The 17,200-nt window shown below is 30.0% G+C and overlaps 1 protein-coding gene across 3 annotated transcripts in view; it reads right to left on the bottom strand.

Annotated features, from left to right (window-relative positions):
* Positions 1-17,200, bottom strand: part of Kni (knirps) — a 902,599-nt gene that overhangs the window by 51,075 nt on the left and 834,324 nt on the right. The window lies entirely within an intron of this gene.

Below are 17,200 nucleotides of genomic sequence, written 5' to 3'. Positions count from 1 at the left end.
CAATAAGCGGTTCTGCTTTAAAGTAAAGGAAAATTTAAAGAAATTACTTTAATAAAGGAGTTTTTTCAAAATTACCTTAAAAAAATATTTAGTATACTATTTAGTACACTTCAATTACATTTATTGTATTTGTTGACTGGTAAAAAGTTAATTAAACAGGACTATTTTTGTTGTCTTTATGTAAATTTTTGACCAATAAGCGGTTCTGCTTTCAAAGCAAAGGAAAATTTAAGGAGATTTCTTTAATAAAGGAGTTTCATCTCTCTCTATATTTCACTTGTATCAAACTTCTATCATTCTGCAATATCATTTTGTATTTATTGTTAAAAACATAGATTACTTTTTCACCCAGTAGACCGGCTAATGATTGAATTTCTTGACATCGCTGTGGAACTAAATATCGATCGTAACACAGTTTTGGAACATCTTCAAAAGACAGGATACGAAAAGAAGCTAGTGAACAGTTTTTAGAAAGTTAGAATTGAGCAAGCTAATAAGGTTAGGATGTTAACCGTCTATATACAAACATTTTCCATGATTGACTTGTTCTAATGTCGTTCTTTTTTTACCATGTGTGTGATTGATGAAGTTAAACTCGTAGTTTCAGTAATCGTTGAGGAAAATATTACTAGTACATAAAATGGAATTTCATAAATAATTTTATATTTTATCATGAGTGCGCCACCACCAAATTTACAAGCAAAATCATGCAGAACTCAATTTCAATTTTATTTGCTCACAAAAAATATTGAAAAAAAGAATTTCAAAATCTGTTGAAGCAACACAAGCAATGACCTTCTTTCTATTTCATTTTGTAATTATAAAATATCATAATCAGCACTTAATTACATAGTTATGATTAAGAGCACTTAACTTTATTTCATTTATTCTACTCCATGTTATTTTTTTTCAAATAATTTTTTTATGCAACTTTATTGTTGGACTTTACTAACTTTATAACTTTATTGGACCAAACCCTTAAATAACTTTATATCTTTTAATTTTTTTATGATGAATATCAGTATTGTCTACCAAATTACATTCTAATGTAAAGGAAACTATATATAATATAAACACACTGCAATGTTGGAAAACTGCATAAAATAAATCAAATGCTCTTAAGTCATATATAAAAAGGGACAATTATGATAACCGAAATCGTCTGAATTAATATAATATTTACTGTACTAATTTCAATAATAGCCTTTATTCTTTTATACATATTTTAAAGTCTCCTTTTACCAACTATGGACTGGACCTACAGTTTAACGTGGGCTCCGAACCACGGTCCTCAGCATTAAGCCTACCGACTGGCGAGTGACCAACTTTAGAAATCATCCCAGAAGACATCCGGTCTTACCCAGCCTGGTTACTGTCGTGACTGGGGTCATTTTTCTTGTCGGATTTTACACTCTTGCCTAGAACATTCACAAATATTAGACAATTACAAACATAAATTTACGACCATGTCCCAGAAGGATTCGAACCTGTGTCTATCGCAACAGTAGGAGGACCGTCCCATCGCCTTTACCACTGCGCCACCAAGCCCGCAATAGCCTTTATTGTGTTCAACTTAAAAAAATAGCTCTTCGCACCGTACCGTCTTTGATCCAATTTGTAAAATTCATTTACAACTATATTAGTGTAAATGAATAACTATATTACTCCAAAAGCAATAGTATTGTAAATTTTATTATGTCCTAAAGTTTGGGATACACATTACCGACTGCTTTAATCCATTACATGGATATTAAATTGTGTTTGTTATCAGAATATTTCTTCTTTTCGTTACTTTTTATCAAATCCTTTGATTTTTCTGTTCTAGAATATCCAGCGAAAGTAATTATGTTTGGACAATAAAAAAAGCAAACATACTGCATAGCATACTGCATTTTATTGGGTTTTGGTGCTATAATTAAACCGGCAGGTATTTCTTTAAGATATATTTGATCGTTTTTAGAGTTTTAGATGTTTACCAGGGAGTCGCGAAACTTTTATTTATTTTATGTCGCCTATATAATATCCGTGTAATTTGATTATCCGTAAATAAGGAAACTTTAATGAGATACATAAAAGTTTTTATTTTATTATCCTTGTTATATTTTCATATTTTATACATTTACTGTATTGCAAATAATTCCAAATATTAAATATAATTTGAGAACTATTTTAAAATGGTTTATTGACTTAATTTTGAAATATTGTAAAACTCTTATTTAAATTTTAAAGGGCTTTTTGTGGGCATTTAATGTTGTGGACCTTGTTATTTTTTATTTATTAACATTATAATATTTATCATATATGTTTTTATTAAAATTTTTTGGAAAACCATCGCTCTTTTAAATAATTGGAACCAAAATCGACAATAAGTTAGATGATTATTTTTGAAAAACTACTTTATGACAATTCTACGTTACAGCGCTCTTCTTCTCAGAGGTGCTAGAAGTTTAAAAACAGTAAACATCCATCATTAAATGTTTTACTTAAACCTTAAACCTTAAATTGTAATGACTGTCAACTATTTAAAATGAATATTTTTATAAGGACCACTTGGTTTCAATAGTACTATTCTGCCAGTTATTATTTTATACTTTGGTACCCTTTAGTTTTGTTATTACCTGGACTTATTAATTTTTTACCATATACCTTAAGTTTTATAGTATCTACCGATTCATCTTAAGTGAATTTATGTTATTTGCAAATATAATTTCATGTGTTCAGTGGTTAAAAATATTGACAAAAATAATATAACTGATACAGTTTATTCATGGAATTTGTTTGGCCTCTATGGATAGAAATCAACGTCTTCAATTGAATTTAATATCACTAAAGTGGAGAAAATAGTGAACGGAACCTTTTAAACCCCATATATTGTTATTGCGATTGTTAGGAACAATTATCTGGGCAAAAACTCAATAAATATCTAATATGGGTTCGACTCACCTATCCCTCTGACCAAAATTCAAATTACCACTTTCAGGTACATATTTTGAATTAGCATTAGACTTTCTCTGTTTTGTTTTCTTTTATTTTGTATTTGCTGTTGTAATTCATTTCATTCATTATGTAATTCGTTCAAAACATTTTGAATATCAAAGAAAAGTTACAGTGGTAAATAGTCAAATATTTTACTAGAGTTGGAAGCTAGAAAATATATTTTAATTACAACTCATACAATATGATATTAATTATATATGAGTATATATAGTTACCCATTAACCCTTATGCTTTATTATTAACCCTTATTTTTTGTATATGTTTTATTTATATTTATGTGTATCCATGTTTGTTACATTATTCATACTTTAACAAAAAGTTCATCTCGCCGCACTGTCTTTGATCCAATTTCTAAAATTCATTTACAACTATATTAGTGTAAGACTCCAAAAGCAATAATATTGTAAATTTTATTATGTTATAAAGTTTGGGGTACACATTATCGACTGCTTTAATTCCTTATATTGGTATTAAATTGTGTCTATTACTAATATATTATTTTTTTTCATGCAGCGAAAGTATTTATGTTTGGACATGAAAAAAAGCAAACATATTGCACAGTTTTATTGGGGTTTGGTGCTACAATTAAACCAGCAGGTATTCCATTAAGTTAGATTTGATCGTTTTTACAGTTTTAGATGTTTACCAGGGAGTCGCGAAACTTTTATTTATTTTATATCGCCTATATAATATCCATATAATTTGCTTTTCCGTAATTAAGGGAATATTAATGAGATATATAAAAGTTTTTATTTTATTATCCTTGTTGTTATATTTTATACATTTAAACATTAACTAAATAATTCTAAATATTAACATAATTTCACAATTATTTTACAATAAAATTTTGGCGTCCTATACATGATTATTTTTGAAAAACTACTTTATGATAATTCTACGTCTCAACGCTCTTCTTCTCGGAGCTGCTAGAAGTTTAAGAACATGAAATATCCATCATTAGTTTTATTTAAACCTTTTTTTAAACTTATTTTTGTGTTGTAATTACTGTCTACTATGCAAAGTGAATATTTTTACAAGGACCACGTGGTTTCAATAGTACTATTATCACAGTTATTATTCTATTATTTAGTACTCTTTAGAGTAATTATCTGCACTTATTAATTTTTTTTGCCACATATCTTAAGTTTTATATTGATTTTTTGAATTTCCGGTTAGGAAACAGGAGATGACGTCATTGTTTCGTAGCGCTTCTGATTGGTCTTTGACTTTTTGACAAGTTTTAAAATTTTGTGTTTTTATTTCCAGTAAAATCCGGGTAATCCCACTTTTATTTTTAAAATAAATATATTTTTAATAATCTCTCTATAGTATGTTATTATAATAAGAAAATATTTTTTTGATTGTTTATTACAGTCATCTAATATCTTGGGATTTGACGAAACGGCATCTCCATGTTTTTCCAGAAGTGTTTGGACTTAGGATGTATATTTATTCAATTCAACTCTCCATTCATTCAACAACAGTGTTGAACGTAGAAAATATAATGATTAGCGTTTGTATATACTTAAAAATCAATAATACTTAATGAAAAACAGATAGCTTTTGTGGACAGAAATGTTAAAATCATCGAATAATATAGTTAGGTTAGGTTATTTTAAAATATATTTTCAAAGTCTCATTGTACCAACCAGCGGTTTATCTGGACTGGACCTACAGTTTAACGTGGGCTCCGAACCACGGTCCTCGGCATTAAGCTTACCAACTGGCGAGTGACCAACTTTGGAGATCATCCTAGAAGACATCGGGTCTTCCCCAGCCTGGTTACTGGCACAACTGGGATCATTTTCCTTATCGGATATTACACTCTTGCCTAGGACAATCACAAACATAGATTCACGACCATGCCCCAGCAGGATTCTAACCCGCGACTATCGCAACAGTAGGTGGATCGTCCTTCGCCTTTACCACTGCGCCACCGAACCGGCTGGTTAGGTTATTTAGCTGTGGTTGATATTGATCCTTTTCCACATTTTTACCAATACATATCGAAGATCAAAATACATGTAAGCACCTAATGTTATAAGCTGATAAGTTCACGCGCTATCTGTCGATTCATTAAGTGAATTTGTGTTATTTGCAAATATAATTTCATGTGTTCAGTAGTTAAAAATACTGACAAAAGTAACATGAGTGATACAAAGTATTCCTGGAATTTGTTTGGTCTCTCGTAGTGGAAAATACGACATATCAGTATAAACTACTATTAAATACACAAATGTTGTGTTCCATGGTTTTGACATTTCTTTAGTTTATTAAACACTTTTAGAAACACTTTGGTTCACTTGAGGTTCTAAACGCTAATTTCGTTTTATCATATTTTAAAGTTTCCTTTTTACCAACTAGACTTTATCTGAACTGGACCTACTGTTTAACGTAGGCTCCTAACCATGATCTTCGGTATATATCTCGGTCGATATCGGTCAGAGACTAACTAACAAATCATTCCAGAAGACTTCCGGTCTTACCAAGTCTGATTTTGCACTCTTGCCTAATGATAACTTGTTATGTTCTTACCAAATATAAATTTACGACCATGTCCCAGCAGGATTCGAACCCGCGACTATCACAACAGTAGGAAGACCTTTACTGTCGCCTTTACCACTGCGCCAACCGAGCCGGCTTATGGTAAAAATTGTAAAAATGTTGGAAAATATTTTGATTAACATACTATTTTACCATTTCTTCTTAATAAAAGCATTTTTAAAGCAAAAAAAAATGTATCTATTGTTTTAATATTTTTAAAATTAATCCAGAACTTATTCGGAATACCCAGTAAAATAAATCCGGTTACAGAACGCGAAAAAACGATTCCAATTAATGATATCTCATCACATTCACGGCGTTCTCATATTTGCGGTAAATAACAATTAAAATGTATGGTTTTTTACTTTTAATTAACATTTATTGAGTTAGGCCAAGTTGTGCGTGCCAGTTTTAGCACTGTCGCCGATCTTGTTTACGTTGTAGCGTTACGCTAATCTCTACAGGATTACGTTAGACATCAGCATACATTAAGTCATGGAAACAAACCAGGCAACTGTTTGTATGGTGTAAGGATTAGAACGTTGTGCTCACACGCGAAGATCGCGGCTTCTATTGTCGGGGATGGCGGCAAGTTTTTTGTTCTAGTTTGGTTCAAACAAAATAATACATTGTTGTGTTATATACACAAAATTAAATAACAAACAAAACCAATTTAATTTATTGCTCGGCACCAACTTCAAATTATTATGTACACATTTTATTTTAAAACGTTTTTTTTGTGTTAAAAATCTAAGTTTAATTCTTTTTTAATTTTTAGCGAGTTCTTTATTTATTTTTTGAAGTCGGTTAATTTTTTTATATTCAATTTTTAGGTTTATGTTTACATTATTTCTTAATAACTAATATGTAATTATTTAATAACTAATAGGGAAAATGAACAGCAAAAATACGAAAATACGTATACGTGTATAAAGTTTTATAATTTAAGTGACCCTAATTTTGTAGATTACTATAGAACAAAGGGATTACTTATGAAAATAGAACTTGGTTGAAGACTAGAATGAAAAAGGGCCATACTTATATATGCTTTTACTTAAGATTTATATAAATAGTGTAAATATAAGATGTAGTTATTATATTTATTATTTATTTTACTGTATATAACTGCCCAAAGCAGATAAATAACTAAAATTATTTATATTGAGATAATATATAGATATTATCTCATATTATTTATAATATATATCTCATATATATTATTTTATATATTATCTATCAACAAGTGATCTGCACAATTGAATTATAAGTAGCATATTCAAATTATTTAGACTATTCGTTATTTTAAATATTTTTGACAAAAAAAGAGACATATAAGTCGATTAACAGCATAAAGTGTAGCAAGATAATAAGGTGTTTTACGAAGCAAGATGTGGAACTCTCCTGTCGAGACCTATCTACTCAAAAACCATTATGTTATATTACACATAGATTAAAATTATTAAATATTATGAAAATTACCGAATTTGATATCTTATTTTCATATGATTCTAAACTTATTATTGTTTCCATTATGTACTTATTTATTATGTTCTTATATTATCTCAGCAATTGGCTTTTGAATAGCAATATAACAAGCATAAATATCTATCCCACTATATGTTTAATCATTGGGACTTTCAGTTTTTCTTAATTAATGATGAATAGTTTACGTATTTTTTTAACTTTTGTTAAAATATTCACATAGAAGTTCATAGAATTATTTTCTTGTTGATCGCTGGCTAGTTGGTTAACAAAATACGCAACATTATGGTTTTTGTTGTCGAGGATTCATTAATAATGAAAATGTTATAATAATTTTCAACAGTTTTGGCTGTTATGCATCCGCTTCTTTTCTTGGAGAGGCAGATAACATGAATGTGTGTACACATTATGCCTCTGACACTGTTTTCAGGGTACTGGCAATTACTTTCTGTTAACTACATCAAAATTCATGACCTTTCCTTTAGGAATCTTCTATCTTTCGTTAATATTTTCAAGTATCTATAATATCAGAAATTTATAAGCATAAACATATACAAATCTGACCATTTTTCATTCTTATCTTTACTATAATGTTAAACAAGTTCTATTTTCATATAATTAGAAATTTTTTGGTGATGATGTAATTTTTCTTTTATAGGTGAAGTGTTGCTAGAATTTCTTGAAAGAAAGCTGCAGATAGTTAAATTAGAATAATAGAAAAAATTATATAGGATGTTTCAGGATCCAAGGGTAGTGAAGACCAAATTTACTAATAAGAGTTGACCTGATTAGAATAAACAAAGCATATAACATTAATCATTCACGACACACTAATAATCTAATGACTACTACCCTCAAGGTGGAGGAATGAAACAAGCAAGACAAAAGGAATATATTTTTATAAAAGTGTATACATGAATAAGATGAAAATACTTCAGAAGATATATATGGTTTATGGATCTTTTGTAAAAATGTTTCAATATAATGTAAATATGTTTCAATATTTCTCTATGTAAATATGACTTATTATTTCTAAATGTTTACCAATTTCTGTTTATTTGGTCAACACAATTACAACACTTTAGTATACAACACATAATTAGTATTTCATTTAAAATATTTTATACTTATAAAACTTCCTTTACTATTTTAACATGGGTTTGATTGTTTGATTATTTTCATGGGTCACGGAGTGATATACAAATAAAGATATATTAGACTAAAATGTTCAAGACCAGTTGCAAAACAAAGTATATGCGCTTGCCTTTGTAGTAGTTACTGTAGTGTTGCACTTGATACTCATTCCCTTAGACTGTTAATTCAAATAAAGGAAAATGCACATGTGCAAAATGGAAATTATATTATGTTTACTGTATGCCATTACGGTAATTTTTAATGTACACTTTAGACCATCCAACTGAAGAAAAATCTCCGTACAACCGAGGATTTTAACAAATACCGAATCGTCTAGACGTTCGCCGGTTATCACGTCGTAGTTGGCTGTGCAAAAAGTCAATCGATATTTCGCAACTGATACGGAATATTTAATATTTATGTATATCCGTATGGTGCGTTTTTTCAGGTTCAGTTTAAAGATTGAAAGTCAACATTTTGCATAAATAAGACAAATCGAACAGGATGTTAACAGTAATAGATTAATGCTTGGTAATATTTTCTTATAAAACACGCGATAATATAAAATCGATTTCGCAGATAAGATTTACATTCGCTTCACGTTCTCGTGGCGTAGGTATGATAATCATTTCCCTTTCTTTTGGAACTTTTTCAAGTTATAAAAGCGTTCGGGTTGTTGAGTAATGTTCGATAATGTTGGTAGTATTTTGTTGTTCCATCAAAAAATACCACAAGAAGGGTGGAGGGGGTCTTGTTAGTTCTTAAGTAAGATCATAAAAAACCGCAAGATTAAGATTATACCTTTGCACCTTCATTTGTACGACAGTCTTTAAATATGGAAGTTGAGGCTCCATTTGAGACTATTCCTTACGGTTCTTGCTGTCCATCAAACCGAGATGCGTTCATAGGACGATTTTGTTGTTCTAAATATCTTGCATCGAAAACAAGAGTGTAGGTTCATAAAAAAACTTCACAAAAACATGGCCGTATTTCGAATATTGAAACAGAAGAAACTTTGGCCATATTTTCAAGACGTCCAGCAACTGTTCTGGTTAGTCAGAAGATGTCTTTTACTTGAAACGAAGGCAAAGAGATGGGTTTATCAGTGAATTATAAGACCAATGAACCTATGGGGCTCAAATATGGGGTTGCACTAAAACATCAATCCATCTAGTAATCCAACGCAGCCAAAAAAATATTCTACGATTAATTACCAATGGTTATTACTACGTAATTAACGAATAGCTGCACGATGATATCACTACATAGTATAAAACAAAGTCGCCTTTTCTGTCCCTATATCCCTATGTGCGTTTAAATCTTTAAAACTAAGCAACAGATTTTGATGCGGTTTTTTTCAATAGATAGAGTGATTCAAGAGGAAGGTTTATATGTATAATACATGCATAATATACTAATAAATTTCTAACGTGATGTCGTAAATTAACCTATTTTTTTAGGCCTATTTAGCAATTAGCAAAAACGCTGCCTAACCCTACGAGTTAGATCAAATTAATGTACTACAGTATTGTACACCATAAAAAGGTCTACAAAAAAGTCCGCGAAGGTATATGTTTATCTTTTAGGGATAACCCACATTAACCATTTTTATTGTTTACTTTTTACGTGAGAAAATGGCTTATTTACGAAGCTATTTTAAGCAATACGGCATTAATCCTTATCGAATTAAGTACCTTAAATACAGTGTGCAATTAATATAGATCAATATGGTTCCTTACAGCATGTAAATTAAACAAATATTTTCGGAGATATTACAAATTTAAAATTTGCGTTTAAAAATGTGTAATGTAATAAAAATTGTATGAATTTAGATATTCCAAAGATAGCAGGAAATCTTCATAGTAAGTATAGGGGAAGAGGAATTGTTTTACTCCAAATTTAATGCGTGCAGGCCAAGGGCAGTAATGAATGAACCAAAAATACTGGATCGATTTTAATCATGTTTTCATTGAGTGACATAGGCATATATATTTTATGCCCGTGCAAAGTCGGAGCGGGCCGCTATGTTTTTATATACAACGTTCATATTTTTTCTGTAGTGTATTTAATTTAGTATCAGCATTGCACCCGTGCGAAGCCGGGGCGGGTTGCTAGTAAAATATAAAATAAGGTTGCTAAATCACAGCAACGTGGAAACATAGAACTATTGGACAACACGTAGGAATATATTAGTTTAGTATAGAATATATATATATATATATATATATATATATATATATATATATATATATTATAGCCAAAAAATAGAATCTAGAAGCGATATTTGTTATCAAAAGTATTCCTGTGGCAAATCGGGTCTTGAGTAGCTAGATTGATGAAAATCTTATGTAAAGATAAATGAAGATGAAAATTTGTAGACGCTAATAAACGTTCCTAAAATTGGTTCCTTTGAAAAATAAAAATTAAAACAAACCGAACCTCTATTTTATTTCCTTTAGATGCTTACGTAACATACGTAGCATATGTGCATACGGAGGGACAGAGTAACAAAAACTGTCGAGAATCGTCCTACCTAATAAACGAATGGCACCTTTAGGAAAAAGGAATATCATTTCTTTTTATGTTTTCTTCAATGACAACGCCTTTTCTATTTATACATTTTGGTTATATTTCAATTTACTGCTTCAATTGCTTTAGTTATTGGCAATATAAATATGGCAAAATAAATAGTAAGAGTGATATTAAAATGACCTGACAAAAAAATGCAACATCGAAAGAAGCCAGAACTGAATATAAAAAGAAAAATACATTCTCTAATAAAAATAAAATGTATTACTTGGATATACAATTAGGTGGATCAAGCCCCCGGAGGATATCACTACATAAAAAGCGTGTTTAGAAATCTGCTTCATATGTGGTTTGGAAACTATAACCTATAAACTATTGTGGCTGTATAATTAATTGTAGTTAATTGATTTGAAAGTATATTAGATACACTGTAATGTTAAAATAAATTTCACCGTTTTATTGTATAGACTATAGTTAGTTAGAATATTAGTCGAATCTCGTAGTATTCATTCTACATCGAAATACGAATCATTCATTCTATACGAAATATATATATATATATATATATATATATATATATATATATTATAGCCAAAAAATAGAATCTAGAAGCGATATTTGTTATCAAAAGTATTCCTGTGGCAAATCGGGTCTTGAGTAGCTAGATTGATGAAAATCTTATGTAAAGATAAATGAAGATGAAAATTTGTAGACGCTAATAAACGTTCCTAAAATTGGTTCCTTTGAAAAATAAAAATTAAAACAAACCGAACCTCTATTTTATTTCCTTTAGATGCTTACGTAACATACGTAGCATATGTGCATACGGAGGGACAGAGTAACAAAAACTGTCGAGAATCGTCCTACCTAATAAACGAATGGCACCTTTAGGAAAAAGGAATATCATTTCTTTTTATGTTTTCTTCAATGACAACGCCTTTTCTATTTATACATTTTGGTTATATTTCAATTTACTGCTTCAATTGCCTTAGTTATTGGCAATATAAATATGGCAAAATAAATAGTAAGAGTGATATTAAAATGACCTGACAAAAAAACGCAACATCGAAAGAAGCCAGAACTGAGTATAAAAAGAAAAATACATTCTCTAATAAAAATAAAATGTATTACTTGGATATACAATTAGGTGGATCAAGCCCCCGGAGGATATCACTACATAAAAAGCGTGTTTAGAAATCTGCTTCATATGTGGTTTGGAAACTATAACCTATAAACTATTGTGGCTGTATAATTAATTGTAGTTAATTGATTTGAAAGTATATTAGATACACTGTAATGTTACAATAAATTTCACTGTTTTATTGTATAGACTATAGTTAGTTAGAATATTAGTCGAATCTCGTAGTATTCATTCTACATCGAAATACGAATCATTCATTCTATACGAAATATATATATATATATATATATATATATATATATATATATATATATATATATATATGCATGAAATTGGCAAACGCTAACTCAGAATAGTGACTCAGAATGCGACAGTGACTGAATGAAACATTCTGGATGTGGGATTATGATTCAATGCTGACAATTGTGGAAACAACTAAAGGTGAGTATATAATTAATTTAGGATAATTGTAGAAAAACTGTGTTGTAAAGTGTGAAGGACTTATATGTATAAATATATGTGTAATTGTTCAGAATATACACAAGCATTTGCTTAGAATGTATGAGGAGATAATGAATACACACTGTTTTGCTTAGAGAGACGAATGCAGTGACTAAATCTAATTATATGAAGAAAATGTAAATAAATAATAACAGTGATATTAAAATGTCTTGACAGAAAAACGCAGCAACGAAAGAAGCCAGGACTAAATATAAAAAGAAAAATACATTCTCTAATAAAAATAAAATATATTACTTGGATATACAATTGGGTGGATCAAGCCTCCGGAGGATATCACCACATAAAAAGCGTGTTTAGAACTCTGCTTCATATGTGGTTTGGAAACTATAACCTATAAACTATCGTGGCTGTATAATTAATTGTAGTTAATTGATTCGAAAGTATATTAGATGCACTGTAATGTTACAATAAATTTCACTGTTTTATTGTAGAGACTATAGTTAGTTAGAGTATTAGTCGAATCTCGTAGTATTTATTCCACATCGAAATACGAATCATTCATTCCATACGAAATATATATATATATATATATATATATATATATATATATATATATATATATATATATATATATATATAGGCATGAAATTGGCAAACGATAACTCAGAATAGTGACTCAGAAGGCGACAGTGACTGAATGAAACATTCTGGATGTGGGATTATGATTCAATGCTGACAATTGTGGAAACAACTAAAGGTGAGTATATAATTAATTTAGGATAATTGTAGAAAATTGTGTTGTAAAGTGTGAAGGACTTATATGCATAAATATATGTGCAATTGTTCAGAATATACACAAGCATTTGCTTAGAATGTATGAGGAGATAATGAATACTAACTGTTTTGCTTAGAGAGAATGCAGTGACTAAATCTAATTATATGAAGAAAATGTAAATAAATAGTACCAGTGATATTAAAATGACTTGACAAAGAAACGCAGCAACGAAAGAAGTCAGAACTAAACATAAAAAGAATACTATGTTCTCTAATAAAGGTAAATCCAGAGGATACCACTATATAAAAAAAACGTGTTTAAAATTCTCACTCAAAGATAGATTGGACTACTGTTGTCACTGTATAATTAACTGTAGTTAATTAATTTGAAAATATATACATTAAACATAAAATATATTATATTGAATGACATTATTTTGTTTGCATCATTATTTTTGTTATACATCAAATCAAAAAATAAATTTACATGACGCGAGTTCACTGCTTTATTGCATAGACTATAGTTAGTTGAATATTAGTAGAATCTCGCAGTACTCATTCCACATCGAAATACGAACGAATCCTTGCTCCAAAACCTACAACCGTAAGAAACCAACGAACTTTGCGAACAATTACAATAAGTTTTATCGTATTTCTGAATTTTATTAACCCATTTCGAGCGCAATTTTTTTTTCTAAACGAAACTATAACAATTGTCTTGGACTGCTAATCTCGTCCAAGGCGAGTATTAAGCAAGGGTCATCCGTGGGAAAACGACAGCGTCCCTCGCCCCTCCCCGCCCTCAGGTACAGTGTTCGGACGCGCCCCGCGCCCCTCCGCGCACCGCGGCCTGACCGAACATTTACAACAATTACACGAAATCGTATTGTTTTCGATGCCGTGCGGCCCGTACTAGTTCCCACATTGACATTGGGCTAGATTAGAACGAGCCGAAGCGGCGCAAAAAAAAAACGATAACAAACAGTAACCATTAAAGTGTCGCGTGCTACTTGAAATCGCGGTTCCGAACCGATCTTTCGCCGTTTCGAAATCGATCGGTCGGTTACATTACGATTGACAAACGGTTCGCACGTACGGAATGCGAAATTAATTACGGATCTGTGTGTTTAACGTATCGGGTCGAAAAGTCTCCGGTCTGACTTTTTTATTATATTGTTATTAATCATTGTTAACTAACCACTAACACAAAGAGGTTTAAAATCTTTTAATTTACTTTAATTTCCAAGTACAAGTCATCTGAATGAAATCGAGAAATGGTTTAAGCAATGAGGAATGAATAACACAAAACCAAGTATTAAGCAATGAAAATATTCTACAAGAAGAACATGCAAAATACTTGGGTGTTCTTAGATTAACTTAGCAAAAGAACATGTAGACCAAGTGGAAGCAACTTGACAGCAAGCTCCGTAGTCTGAACTGTTTAACTGGTCGACAGTCCCATTTACGTAGCGAGGACAAAATGATGGTATATAAATCCATCATCAAGCTAATCTGGCATTCATTATATATATATATATGTATATATATATATATATATATATATATATATATATATATATATATATATATATATATATATATATGGCATTCAATTATGGGGGGCAGTAAGTAACAGCAATATAGAAATATTGGAAAGATTTCAGAGCAAGGTCTTAGGAACATACTCAATATTCCTCAAAGCACGGACAATAAGCATATTTATGTGGATCTCGTTGCGCGACTAGTAAACAAAGTTACCCTTCAATAGGGTATCTCCAAAACTTAATTTGTTTTACAAACCATTCCTTAATTACAGCCCCTGCCGACCCACTTGTTGAATTGGTGCATTTGTAATGGTTTCTCGTAGTCATTTAGTAGCTGATTTCAAAACAAAAGCAAAATCTTATGATCTATTAAACTTAATCATACATTATTCTTATCTTTTTCCACCAACTTTTGTTGTTTGAATACTCTTTTTTAAACTAAACTTATGATCGTTTCCATTATGTACTTGTTTATTATGTTCTTTTATTACCTCAGCAATTGGCTTTTGCATATCAACATAACAAGCATAAATATCTGTCCCACTGTATGTTTAATCATTGAGACTTTCAGTTTGCTTAATTCATAATGAATAGTTTGCGTATTTTTTAAAACTTTTGTTAAAATAATCAAATAGCAGTTAATGGAATTATATTCTTGTTGATCGCTGAGTAGTTGGTTGACAAAATACGCAACATTATGGCTTTCGTGAAGAACAACACGCAAAATACTTGGGTCTTTACTTAGATCTTAGATTAACTTAGTAGAAGAAAATCTAGACCAAACAGAACCTACTTGACTGTAGCTTCGTAGTCTAAATAGGTTAACATGTCGTCATTCTCATGTATACAATGAGAGCAAAATGATGGTATACATAAAATGTGTTATTTCAAAAAATGTTCAATATTTATTTCATTCTTTATATATAGTTTAAATATTAAATCAATTATTTATCAAATTTATGTATGGTTATAAAAAATAATTTATATATAAAAAAGGAGTAAGTAAATGAACCTGTATATATGCATAAGCATTCAAAAATAAGGGGCGCCCAATAAGCGCAAATTTTACAGCCGTGTGTGTGTTATAACAAACAGAAGATTGAAATATTTCGAATCATACTTATGTATAGACAATGTGAAGTGAAGAATGTGAGACTAAACTGAAGTTCAATAAAGTAAAAAAGAAACCAGGCTAAAATCTAGTTTAAAAATTATTAGGAGAACTTAATATGTTAAAGCATGTCTAAATACAGATTTTGTGATGTACTGTATGAAGTATTGCAGTTGGACGTGCTCATACATTGTAATGCTTATTAAAATAAACTTGAAAATTACAATTTAATATCATGTTAGACAAAAAGCAAAACACATTAGCACCAAAACAACCATACTGGTTAGTCAGAATATATTCTCAACTTGATCTAAAATCAAGGAGGTTGATTTATAAGACCATCATAAAGTCAATTTAAACCTATGGGGTGCAAACATGGGGTTGCACTAAAAATTCAAATCAACTAGTCAAACAACGCTGTCAAAACAAGGTTCTTCGATTTATTAACAATGCCTATCGCTATGTAACTAATGAAGAACTGCACGATGACCTGGAAATCAAATGGATTTGCGAAGTTATCCAAGATTTCGCCTTGAAACACTAAATCATACTAACGTGGAAACAATACAACTGCTGGACAACGCGCAGGATGCCAGGAGATTGAACAAAACCATAGAAACTTATATGAAGTATATACATTTAGTGTAAACTATAGCTATAAATGAATAATTATAATTTTATAATTGAGGAATACATAATTAGGTATTTTCTCGCACTCGTCTTGTTTGTTAATTAATCCAAGTACATAGGAAAAGTAGTAATAAATTAATTGTAAATTAAGATTGTACTAAGCGTATCTAATAAAGATGTTATAAAACAAAATTGTCTTAATAATTGATGTTAACAAAGGCTGAGGTGCAGAACATGCAAATTTTCGAAACAAACCAGGACATTTGGTTCAGTCTTACTAAAAATTAATGTTATATATTATAGGTCAATATTATTTTAGAGCATGTAATTTTATATATAATACCTTTAGAATTGTTGGAGGTGGTGGAAGATACATTTTTCCACTGTCAGGCAGTAAAATTGTATTATAGATCAACCTCTTTGATTTTAGATCAAGTTGAGAGTATATTCCGACTACCAGTATAGTTGTTTTATTTTGGTGCTAATGTGTTTTGCTTTTTGTCTAACGTGATGCGTTAAGACAATTGCCAATAATTGTCCGTATCCAATGTTAATATAATAATTAAATTTTTCTTAATAACTTCGAATTACCTGTAGATCCTTTTTTAAATTGTTAGCTATAAATTTTCAGCAGGTTTCGATAGCTTTCTTAAAATTATTAAATACAATAGGGAACCAATTAAATATGTATAGGAGCCATTCTTACACTTTATTGAGCAAACAATTCGAGAATATTTATATTGTGTTTATAGAAAATGAATAATAGCCCAAAAAGTTTATATTTATACCAATAATTATTGAACAATATGGCTTGTTTGCAATAGACACTTTCCTTGATGTCCAGATAGATTG

The sequence above is a fragment of the Rhynchophorus ferrugineus genome, unplaced genomic scaffold, assembly GCF_030347505.1.
Source record: "Rhynchophorus ferrugineus isolate W39M unplaced genomic scaffold, kcgeb_rfMv2 rfM10, whole genome shotgun sequence".
Lineage (NCBI taxonomy): Eukaryota > Metazoa > Arthropoda > Insecta > Coleoptera > Curculionidae > Rhynchophorus > Rhynchophorus ferrugineus.
The sequence above is the reverse complement of the archived record's forward strand: the minus strand, read 5'-3'. Positions and strand labels throughout refer to the sequence as shown.